Here is a 10,291-nt window from a genome sequence, read left to right as displayed (position 1 = left end):
TTTCCTGCCTGTTTTCTGAGTTATGTAATACAGGCACAAGCACCTTGCATTATTCCTTTCTTAGTCACCAGAATGATTAAAACAGATGAAAGTCTACTCTGTCTTCTGGTTTCAGGGAGGGAACTGGGAACCCAGCTGTCACTTGCTCTGGACCAAGATTGCTATATTGGAGATAGTGTGAAGCAAGGACTAGTAAAAATACCACAAATCACTTCTATCATTTTTAAAATGGAGAGACCTACTGGAAAGAAAACAGTGTTTAAACAAGTATCTGACTTTGGTTGTGACTTTATCACTAACTATGGACCCTTGACACATTGCTTGACTTTCCTGGGCCTCATTGTCCTCATCTGTATAAGTGGAGTTAATAAAGAATAGATAAAAGTATTAAAAGGTCCACTACAATCTCTTATTGGAATGCTCTTTAGCCATCAATATTAAGAATATGAAAACTATGTATCAAATTGGGAGAATACTTACAATGTTGAATTTATTAAAAGTGGGATTCAAAATGGTGTATCTATAATTTCAACTCTGTGAAAATATTTAGATCCAAGAAAGCTGGGAGGAAATACATCTCTTTGCTAAAAATAGCTATACTGGGGTGATGGAATTGGGGTTATTTCCCTCCAATTTTCTCCTTTTCTGATATGAGCTTATCAAAGCAAATATTATTAATACATCTCTGAACAATTCCAATCCCCAAAGAAATGCAGCAGCAGGAAAATAGTTTTCTCTATATTGGAATCAGCCATTGTATATGTTCCTGAGCTATATACATTTATGTATGTATGTATGTATATATGTACGTATTCATTTATTTATTTATTTTTGGGAAAGAGTGAGCAAGAGAGCAAGAAAGAGAGCACAAGCAGAGGGAGCTGCAGAGGGAGAGGTAGAAGTAGGCTCCCTGTTGAGCAGGGATTGCTATGATGCAGGGCTCCATCCCAGGATCCTGGGATCATGACCAGAGCTGAAGACAGACGCTTAACCAGCAGAGCTACCCAGGCACAACAAGAAGAATGTTTTGAGAGAAATAAAATGGCCATAATTTTATTTATCTTATAGAACAATTGAGAGGATTAAATTAGTTAATGAGTACTAACAAACCTGTTAATTCATATATGGAAGAGTTGTCTCTGTTACCATGTTAACCTATTTTTAACCTCTCAGTTCTCTTTCACTTGGATCCCAGATCATGATCCTTCTTCTGATCCTTTCCCTAGCAAGGTCTATGCCCTCACTGAAAGGGCACAGTTGTGAATAGAAAGAAATTCAGAAACCCGTAAAATCTTAGCACTGAGCTCATGTAGTTAGGTCTTTATTCATTTTAATAATAACCCCTACTTGATTATCATTTTGCAGTGTTTTCATGTCCATGCTCTCATTTGTTCTTTCCAGAAACAGTCATTCCACAGACAATGAAACTTAGGCATAGATTTAACAAGGTAACTGAAAATGAGCAGATTCAGGATTCAAACTCTAGCCTTCTAAATTCTATGCTTTATCCTATACTACAGATGAAATCCTGAATTCCCTCTACAATTGTTTTGTTAAATGGTAGATTTGATCATCATTATTAAAGTGATCCTCGAAGAGAAGGCAAGATAGCTGAAGAGTAGGAGACCTTGATTTGTCTGGTCCCTTGAATTTAACTAGATAAATATTAAATCATTCTGAACCCATGAATTCAACCTGAGATGTAAAAAAAGAATGTCTGGAACACTACAGATAGAAAAACGACCACTTTCTGCAAGGTAGGAGGTGTGGATAAGTGAATCTGTGAATATATACTGGAAAATAAATGATGGCGAGAGGGACCCTCAGTAGGCCAGCTACCGGAAAGTGATATAGCCCTGGAGGGCAAAATCAGAACCCTTAGAAACCTGCTCCGAAAAACATCCGTGTCTGCAAGATGCTCAGGTGATGAAAAGGGGCAGAATTCTAGGTGGGACAGTGTGGTCTCAGGATGCCCAGAGTCACAGAAACAATGAGGGTGCCTGAGCCAGTCGAGTTCCTAAGCATTAGAGCAGGGAAACTAATTAAGGGTCAGCAAGGCTAGGAGGGGGATCTCAGCTCGGTTCACCATAAGCCACATAAGCCATGAGCTGTGGCTTGATCGGGTGACTGCCCTTAGTGTGGGGACCATGCAAAGGACAAGAATGTCCTTCCCCTGGGAGGGGTGGAGCAGGTGCACACAGTGTCCTGTGACCACTGTCTGTGCCAAGGCCCTACAAAGTGCAGTAACCCTGGATCCTCCGCCTTCCCCTGGGAGGATAGGTGTGGGCGTGCATTGCAGGAGTCTGAAGACTTTGGCACACACAAAAAGGAAGACCATTCATCCCTGAGGGTTTACTGAAGAAAGGGGACCCCAATCTTTCCACTCTGGGTCTGGAGATGAGGTGTGACCATTTTTATTTTGATCCTCTCAAGACGCTCAAAAAACTTTCAGGGAATAAAAGCCAAACAGAGGACCAGCTCACACTGAGTCCAATCCCTGTAAAGGGGTGGTGCAACTCTGCCCAGGCAAAGACACCTGAGAAGTAGCACAGCAGGCCCTTCCCCCAGAAGACCAACTGGAGGAACAGGTGCACATCAGTTTTACGGAACATACAAGATTGTAAAACTCCAGCACTAGGGGAAAATAATATATAGAATTTGAGGTTTTTTTTCTCATGATTCATTTATATTTCAGTTTAAAATTTTCCATTGCTTTCTTTTCCTTTTTAACTTTTTCAATGTTTCTAATTTTTTTAAAATTTTTTTAAATTTTTTTATAAACATATAATGTATTTTTATCCCCAGAGGTACAAGTCTGTTAATCAATGTTTTTAATTTTATTAAAGCTTTGTTTTTAAGTCTTTTTTAACTTTCATTTTTTACATTTACATTTTATAGATATAGCCTTCATTTTTGGCTTCCTTTCACTTTATTCAATTTTTGTATATATGTAAGTTTTGTTTTATTTACAATTTTGGGATGTAGTGTCTTCTAACACAGAGGCCAAAATACACTCAAGACCAAGTAGATGACCCTGTTTTGTCCACCCTGTGAGATTATATTCTCTCTTCTAACCCTCCTTTTTTATCTCTTTTTTTTTCTTTTTCTTTTCTTTTTTGGTTACTGACCTCTTCAGATTTGTTTAGTGGGCATTTTGCTTGGATCATAGTTGACATTTTTGATGCTGTTCATTTGTTCATCCATTTTTCTCTGAGCAAAATGACTAGAAGGAGGAATTCACAACAAAAGGAAGAACCAGAGGTAATACTCCCTGCCACAGATCCAATAGACATGGATATAAGTAAAATGTCAGAGATGAAATTCAGAATACCACTTAGGAAGATACTAGCTGGGTTTGGGGAAAAAAGGATAAAAGACACTAAAGAATCTCTTAGTGCAGAAATGAGATGTAATCAGGCTGAAATTAAAAATGCTATAACTGAGATGCAGTCTAAATTAGATGCTCTCACAGCTAGGGTAAGTGAGGCAGAAGAGAGATTAAATAACATAGAAGATATGTTGATAGAAAAGAAGGAATCTGAGAAAAAGAGAGAAAAACAACAAATAGACCATAAGAAGAGGCTTTGAGAAATCAGTGATGCCATAAAATGAACCAACATCAGGATTACTGGGGTGCCTGAGGGTGAAGGGGGGGTCAAGAAGATATATTTGAGCAAATCATAACTAAGATCTTCCCCAATCTGGGAAGGGAAACAGGCTTTACTGTCCCAGAGGTAGAGAAGACCTCTCCTGAAATCAATAAAAATAGATTGATACCAGACATAAAATAGGGAAACTTGCAAATTTCAGAGATAAAGAGAAAATCCTGAAGGCAGCTTAAGACAAGAGATTCCTAACCTACAGAGGGAGGAATACAAGACTGACATCAACCTATCCACAGAAACTTGGCAGGCCAGAAAGCCCTGGCATGATATATTCAGATTACTAAATAAGGAAAATATGCAGTCAAGAATACTTTATTTGGGAATGCTTTCATTCAGAATGGAAGGAGAGATAAAGAGCTTCCAGGATAGACAGAAACTGAAACAATGTGTGACCACCAAGCCAGCCCTGCAAGAAATATTAAATGGGACCCTGTAAGCAAAAAGAGACCCAAAGAGTAATGTATATCAGGAAAAAAAAGAAGCAATCTACAGAAACAGGGAAATTACAGGAAATACATTGGCACTAAATTCATATCTTTTTATTGTTACTGTGAATGTAAATGGGCTAAATCAAAAGACACAGGGAATCAGATTGGATAAAAAAGCAAGACCCATCCATATAGTATCTACAAGAGACTCGTTTAATACCTAAAGACACCTCCAGACTGAAAGTGAGAGTTGGGGAATTATTTGCCATGCTAATGGACCTCGAAAGAAAGGGGTAAGAATCCTCATATCAGAGAAATTAGACTTCAAACAAAAGACTAGTAAGAGATAAAGACAGACACTATATCATACTTAAAGGGTCTACCCAACAAGATCTAACAATTATAAATATTTATGCTCCTAATTTGGGAGCAGCCAATTATATCAACCAATTAGTAACCAAAGTAAAGGGACACACTGATAAATCTACATTAATAGTAGAGAACTTCAACAACCCATTCATAGCAATGGACACATTATCTAAACAGAAGATCAACAAGAAATCAAGGGCTTTAAATGATACATTGTACCAGATGGACCTCACAGATATGTACAGAGCATTCCATCCTAAAGCAACAGAATACACATTCTTCTTCTTGAGTGCACATGGAACTTTTTCCCAAAAAGATCACATACAGATTCACAAATCAGGTCTTAACTTGTACCAAAATATTGGGATTTTTCCCTGCATATTTTCAAACCACATTGTTTTGAACCTTGAAATTAATCACAAGAGTTTGCAAGGAACTCAAACACTTGGAGGTTAAAAACATCCTATTAAAGAATGAATGGGTCAATCAGGAAATTAAAGAATGAAAAAAATATCATGGAAACTAATGAAAATGAAAACAGAATGGTTCAAACCTTTGGGATACAGCAAAGGCAGTCTTTAGAGGGAAGTACATAGCCATCCAATCTTCTTCTAAGAATTAGAAAAACTTCAAATACACAAGCTAACCGTACAGTTAAAGAAGCTGGAGAAATAACAGCAAATAAAGCCTAAACTAAGCAAGAGAAGAGAAATAATAAATGTTAGTGCAGAAATCAATGAAATAGAAACCAGAGCACTGGAATAGATCAACAAAACTAGAAGCTGGTTTTTTGAAAGTGTAATAAGGAAGGCACATATTGCATGGAGCACTGGGTGTGGTGCATAAACAGTGAATCTTGGAACACTGAAAGCAAATTAAATAAATAAATAAATAAATAGTAATAAGATTGATAAACCTCTGGCCAGACTTATCCAAAAGAAAAGAGAAAGGACCCAAATTAATAAAATCATTAATAAAAGGGGAGAAATCATGACCAATATCAAGAAAATAGAGACAATTTTTAGAACTTACTACCAGCAGCTATATGCCAGCAAAATAGGCAATCTGGAAGTAATAGGCAATCTGGATTCATTCCTGGAAATTTATAAACTGCCAAAACTGAAACAGAAAGAAATAGACAATCTGAACAGACCAATAACCAGCAAGGAAATTGAAACAGTAATCAAAAACCTCCCAAAAAACAAGAGTCCAAGGCCAGATGGCTTCCCAGGGGAATTCTACCACACATTTAAAGAAGAAATGGTACCAATTCTACTGAAGCTATTTCAAAAAATAGAAGTGGAAGGAAAACTTCCAAACTCATTCTATGAGGCCAGCATGATCCTATGAGGTCAACCTTTACCCCAAAACCAGGGAAAGACCCCATCAAAAAAGAGAATTACAGACCAATATCCCTAATGAACATGGACGCCAAAATTCTCAACAAGATCCTAGCCAATAGGATCCAAAAGTACATTAAAAGGATTATTCATCATGACCAGGTGAGATTTATCCCTGGGATATGAGCATGGTTCAACATTTGCAAATCAATCAACATGATAGATCACATTAACAAAAGAAATGACAAGAACAACATGATCCTCTCAATTGATGCAGAAAAAGCATTTGACAAAATACAGCATCCTTTCCTGATTAAAACTCTTCAAAATATAGGGATAAAGGGAACATACCTCAATATCATAAAAGCCATCTATGATAAGCCCACAGCGAATATCACTCTATGGGGAAAAACTGAGAGCTTTTCCCTTAAGGTCAGGAAGACGACAGGGATGTCCACTCTTACCTCTGTTGTTTAACATAGTACTGGAATCCTAGACTCAGCAATCAGACAACAAAAAGAAATAAAAGGCATTCAAATTGGCAAAGAAGAGTCAAACTCTCTTCATAGATGACATGATATTTTACATGGAAAACCCCAAAGATTCCACCCACAAATTACTAGAACTCATATGGCAATTCAGCAACATAGCAAGGTACAAAATCAATGCACAGAAATCAGTTGCATTTCTATAACTAACAACATAACTGAAGAAATGGAAATTAAAGAATCAATTCCATTCATAATAGCACCAAAGCCATAAGATACCTAGGAATAAACCTAACCAAAGAGGTAAAGGATCTATATTCTAGAAACTACAAAACACTTATGAAAGCAATTGAGGCAAACACAAAGAGATGGAAAAACATCACATGCTTATGGATTGGAAGAATAAATATTGTGAAAATGCATATGCTGCCCAGAACAATCTATAGTTTCAATGCAATACCTATAAAAATACCATCAACATTTTTAAAAGTGCTGGAACAAACAATCCTAAAATTTATATAGAACCAGAATAGACCCTGAGTCACCAGGGGGCTGTTGAAAAAGAAAATCAAGCTTGGGAACATCACAATGCCTGACTTCAAGCTATATTACAAATCTGTGATCTCTTCTCTTGCTCACAGGAAACCTCCAATGAACAGCATGCAGCATCAAGAGAACATGGTATTGGCACAAAAACAGACAGATAGATCAATGGAACAGAACAGAGACTGTAGAAGTGAATCCTCAACTCTATGGTCAACTAATCTTTGACAAATCAGGAAAAAAAATATCCAATGGAAAAAAGACAGTCTCTTCAATAAATGATGCTGGAAAAATCGGACAGCCACATGCAGGAGAATGAACTGGATCATTCCCTTACAGTATACACAAAGATAAATTCAAAATGGATGAAAGACCTCAATGTGAGACAGGAATCCATCCAAATCCAGAAGAGAACACAGGCAGAAATCTCTTCCACCTTGGCCACAGCAACTTTGTGCTAGACATGTCTCTAAAAGCAAAGAAAACAAATGCAAAAATAAATTATTGGGACTTCATTAAGATAAAAAGATTCTGCACAGCAAAGGAAACAGTCAACAAAACTAAAAAGCAACCTATGGAGTTGGAGGATATTTGCAAATGACATATAAGATAAAGGGCTAGTATCCAAGATCTGTAACGAACTTATGAAAATCAACATCAAAAAAACAAATAACCCAGTCAATAAATGGGCAGAAGACATGAACAGACATTTCTCCAAAGAAGAAGGCCATACAAATGACCAACAGACACATGAAAAAAATGCTCAACATCACTTGTCATCAAGGAAATACAAATCAAAACCACAATGAGATACCACCTTACACCAGTTAGAATGGCAGAAGTTAACAAGACAAGAAACAACAAGTGTTGGTGAAGATGCGGAGAAAGGGGAATCCTCTTACACTGTTGGTGGGAATGCAAGCTGGTACAGTAACTCTAGAAAACGGTATGGAGGTTTCTCAAGAAAGTAACAATAGAGCTATCCTTTGACCCAATAATGGCACTACTGGGTATTTACCCCAAAGATACGGATGTAGTGAAAAGAAGGGACACATGAACCCCAATGTTCATGGCAGCAATATCCACAATAGCCAAACTGTGGAAGGAGCTGAGATGTCTTTCAACAGATGAATGGATAAAGAAGATGTGGTTCATATATACAATGGAATATTACTCAGCCATTGGAAAAGATGAATACTTATCATTTGTATCTACATAGACATACTGGAGGGGATTATGCTAAGTGAAATAAGTCAAACAGAGAAAGACAATTATCATATGGCTTCACTCATATGTGGAACATAAGGAATAGCACAGAACACCACAGGAAAAGGCAGGGGAAATTGAAGGAGAAGAAATCAGAGAGGGAGACCAACCATGAGAGACTCTGGACTCCAGGAACCAATCTGAGGGTTACAGAAGGGAGGGCTTGAGAGAAGAGTGTAACTGGGTGATGGGTATTAAAGAGGACATGTGTTGTGATGAGCCCTGGGTATTATACACAACTAATGAATAGTTGAACACTACCTCAAACACTAATGATATACTACATGTTGGCTAATTGAACATAATAAAAAATAAGGCAAAAAAAGAGGCATAAAATATGACACCATAGGAAAAGCAAGAGGGAGAAGGACATTGAGAGAACAAGAAGGAAGGAGAGAAAATGTCATTCATGGACTACAGTACCTACAGCAAAGCTGCAGCCCAGTAGGGCTATAGTGATTACACTGCCCGGTCCCCTCAAGGATTTGCACAGACCACTCTCACATATGGGCAGCAAAGTTTATGGCACCTGTGGACAGTCCACTGATGTCTGCTACATCCAGGTATACAACCCCTGCCAGACTGCCTATGTAACTTCTTATGAACAGGCTTCCCCTGGTTATACTTCCCAGCTGCTCCAAAGGTATATGGTCAGCCCATCTAAGGGTATGGCACTGGTGCCTATGATACCATCACACTATTGTTACTACCACCCGGGCCTCCTATGCTTCTCAGTCTGTATATGGCTCTCAGCCTGCTTACCAAGTATATGGGCAGCAGCCAGCAACTTCCACACCTGCAAGACCACAAGATGAAACTAGTGAACCTTAATCTAGCACAAGGAATTATAACCAGCCCAGCCTAGGATATGGACAGAGTAACTACAGTTATCCCCAGGTACTTCGGACCTACCCCATGCAGCCAGTAACAGCACCACCATCTTATCCTCCTACCATCTATTCCTCCAGACAGTAGACTAGTTATGATCAGAGCAGTTACACTCAGCAGAACACCTATGGGCAACCAAGCAGCTCCAGACAGCAGAGTAGCTACGGTCAACAAAGCAGCTATGGGCAGTAGTCACACACTAGTTAAACTTCTGACAAACTGGATCATACAACCAGGTTCCAAATCAATATAGCCAACAGAACATGAGCAGAGTTTATTCCAACAAGACCACCCCAGTAGCATGGGTGTTTACGGACAGGAGTCTGGAGGATTTTTCAGACAAGGAGAGAACTAGACCATGAGTGGTCCTGATAACCAGGGCAGGAAGAGAGGAGGATTTGATTATGGAGCCTGAGCAGAGGTGGGAAGGTAGGAGAACATGATGGAATGAGCAGCTCTGGAAAGCAAGGTGATTTCAATAAGCCTAGCAAACCCATGGAGGAAGGACCAGATCTTGATCTATAAGTCCACCTATAGATTCCAGATGAAGACTTTCACAACAGTGCAATTTATGTGCAAGGCTTAAATGACACTGTGACTCTAGATGATCTGGCATACTTCTTCAAGGGAACCAGACAACCCATAATTCACATCTACTTGGACAAGGAAATAGGAAATCCCAAATGCAATGCCACAGTGCCTTATGAAAACCCACCAACTGCCAAGGCTGCTATGGAATGGTTTGATAGGAAATATTTTCAAGGGAGTTAACTTAAGATTTCTCTTGCTCACAGGAAACCTCCAATGAACAGCATGCAGTTTTGTATGCTTCCTTTGAGGGCAAAAGGATGCTGCTGCCATACTCTGAAGGTCCAGGGGGCCCCATGGGTCACATGGGAGGCTGTAGAGTAGCCAGAGATGATTTGTCCCTAAGAGGGCCCCAGGGTTCCCAAGGGAACCCATCTGGGGGAGGAAATACCAACACTGAGCTGGGACTGGCAGTGTCCCAAACCAGAGTGTGGAAACAAGACCTTCACCTGGAGAACAGGATAAAACAAGTATAAGCCCCCCAAACCTGAAGGCTTTCTTCCATCACCCTCTCCACAACCTGTGTGGTGACCATGGCAGAGGCAGTCCTGGTGGCATGATGGTAGGAAGAGGTGGCCTCATGGACTATGGTGGTCCCCATGGAAAGTTCAGAAGTGGCCATTGTGGAGACAGAGGTGGCTTCCATAGTGGCAAAGGCATGGACTGAGATCACTTTGGAGGAGGAACACAAGATGTCTTTGGACATTTGAACAGAT

At 39.2% G+C, this 10,291-nt stretch overlaps 1 pseudogene across 1 annotated transcript; it reads left to right on the top strand.

Annotated features, from left to right (window-relative positions):
* Window positions 1-8,499: 8,499 nt before the first annotated feature.
* Window positions 8,500-9,899, top strand: LOC308337375 (RNA-binding protein EWS-like; annotated as a pseudogene). Its single transcript has one exon. The product of its transcript is annotated as an RNA-binding protein EWS-like (transcript).
* Window positions 9,900-10,291: the final 392 nt, after the last annotated feature.

The sequence above is a fragment of the Martes martes genome (genome assembly GCF_963455335.1).
Source record: "Martes martes genome assembly, chromosome: X".
Taxonomy (NCBI): domain Eukaryota; kingdom Metazoa; phylum Chordata; class Mammalia; order Carnivora; family Mustelidae; genus Martes; species Martes martes.
The sequence above is the reverse complement of the archived record's forward strand: the minus strand, read 5'-3'. Positions and strand labels throughout refer to the sequence as shown.